Raw genomic sequence first — 2,721 nt, 5'->3', positions numbered from 1 at the left:
AAACATCATTACCGGTAATAGTCAAAACTTACACTCAAACCCTCACTATTCACAGAAATGGCTCGCGTGTCCCCGCCCGGGTTGGTCTCGGTCTAAATGACGAAAATAACCTTGGGTGGTCATTGACTCATTGTGGTGCAGTTATTGAAGTTTGAATTAAATTTGAAACAATAGAATAAAATAAAACCAGAAAGACCGTAAGACCGAGACGACGTGGGTGACGCTGGTCACATGACGTTTGGAGAGTATTTAAAACTTTCCTAACACGGTTCCAACATAATCTGTATCCGTGCATCTTGCATGGAAGTAGGACCCACTATGTAATGTGCGGGTACAGATTATGTTGGGATGTGCTGGTACAGTATATTTGTTGTGACTTGTGAGCGGATCCGGTACATCGGATCTGGCTGGCGCATTTACCAAACTTCTTTATTCCTTCATAAATTTTTGTTTCCGGGTGTTGTCGCGTTTGTGGGAAATAGAAATGAGGTCAGTGTCCACTGCATTATAACAGAGTTGACTAATTAAGGCTTTGTTTCCCAGTCTTCAGACTCGGGAATCTTCACTGAATTCATCGTCGAGATTTGCCACGTCAACAAGCTTTAGAACCGAAAGGATTTGCCACGTCAGCAAGTTTTAGAACGAGGTTCGGTGTGATGAGCTGATGACTGGTGGAAACGCGCCTTTGCATGTTGAGAAATCCATCCATCTCGTTACCGAGACGGAGAGAATACGCGTCCAATTTGCAGCGTTGAATGTATGACGCATGATCCTGGGCATCACTCCACGTGGCCGATGGGGCCCAGTAAAGGGAAACAGGAAAAAGAGAAAAAAAAAAAAGCCCACTAAAAATCAAAAGCGGTACATAAATCTGAGTTGGACATGTTGCAGTGTTTCAGCAGGGAGGGTGGCCATCCCAAAAAAGAGAAAGGTAGCCCAATTATATCTCCAATGGATATCCTACATTTGCTCAGCGGCTCAGCCATGTGGTAGGATGAGGTGGACAATTGGGATGGTCCATTTGGATAGGAGAACCTTCTGCCTTGGCCAAGTGTTCAGTGCCCCAACCCAACCCATATTCCCTTTCTGGGCCTCCCAAGCCTCAACCCCACCAGCCCACCTGACCACCTCTATGGCTCTATTCTCAGTATCACACATTTGGCTGATGATGATGGCTCTGGGCCTCTGCTCTGTGATCAGTCAATTTATTCCTCTTTCTTTGGCTGAAGCTTGCCACATGAGAAGGTAGTGATGTCATCTGATGCACACTAGTAGGCCACCACCTAAGCTGTGGGCATGGGCCAATTGATTGAAAATCTAAAATATGAAAGCATCCATACCCAATAACAGGCCAATAAGTTCATGTTCTTGAGCTTTATTAATACGTGGGAGGTGGGACCCGATTACTAATCTGATACAGAACATTAGACCAAGATCTAGAGCTAGACCTTACCAATGAGCTATTGAGCTTCCACTCTGTAACAAGGTAATGGGTAATAGCTCTTTGTCTAAGGGTTCATGATTCAATGTGGAGCCCTCGGGTTGTGGTGGAGGTGGGGGGGTACGGTTTTAAGTTTAAACCAGTGGATTGGTGTCAGAAGAGACCTCAACCGTACAAGGTGGGGGCATGTATGCTAGATAGGTTCCAATTTAACGACATAAAGTGGCCCACCCACCCACATATCGAGGTTCATGTAAACCCTGACCCAGATCCAATTATATGCATCAATTCCGGGTCTTATCAGATTTGGGCGGATTTTAGTATACGTGGGAAGACCTGGCAATTGGGTTGGGTGGATATGGTTCGCTTCCATTGGGTCATGTTACTTTCAGGCTAGAATTCAGGTTGAATCAGCAAATATTAGACCCTAATCGTAAATGTTCAGGCTAGGGTTGACTTGTGGACCGATTTTAAAAATAATTAAAATTAAACAAAATAAAAAAAAATAAGTAATTCTAACTGTTCAGGCTTGGGTTGACTTGTTGATTGACCCTAAAAATAATTGAAAATAAAAAAAACATAAAAAATGATAAAATTAAAAAAAAATTAATCTTAAAATTCTAAACATAAAATAAGAATTTGAAAATTAAAAAATTCAAAGAAATAACCATAAAAATTAAAGACTTAATAGTAAAGATTAAAAAGTAAAAAATCCAACAATACAAAAGAAATACTAATTAGACCTAACAATCGGGTCAACAACTTGACCCATGACCCAAACCGACCCAATCCCTTCTACAGGTTGGGTCATTCTCAAATTCGGGTAACTAAATATGAGAATCTAACTCTTTTCAGTTCAAATCAGGTTAGTGGGTTATATCAACTTTTTACCAAGTTTACATGGACGTATAGACTGTAGATCTAGTCTGATCAACTAACTAATGCCAACTGCCACAGTATTTGCAGTTTAGTCCGCTGTAGCCCGTATGGGCTGTAGGCCCCACGACAAACAAACGATAAATAATTCATTTTTTTAATGGGCCGAAGTCCATGCTACTGATCAACGGACTGAGAGTGATTAAGGAAAGGGAATCAATTGTGAGGCTATATGGTTTGAGAATGTTGGCACTAACGTAAACAAGGCAACCTTAGAAGGATGGAACTTTCAATGTAACTTACCAAGCCACTTATTTATTTATTGAAATAAACAATGTAACTTTCAATGAGATCCTCTAGTTCTTTCCTTGATGGCTGATGCCTACCAATAACCATTGTTTAAG

Source organism: Nelumbo lutea, chromosome 1 (assembly GCF_056320005.1).
Source record: "Nelumbo lutea isolate HS-2025 chromosome 1, American lotus-T2T, whole genome shotgun sequence".
In the NCBI taxonomy this organism is placed as follows: Eukaryota; Viridiplantae; Streptophyta; class Magnoliopsida; order Proteales; family Nelumbonaceae; genus Nelumbo; species Nelumbo lutea.
Note: the sequence above shows the minus strand (reverse complement) of the source record.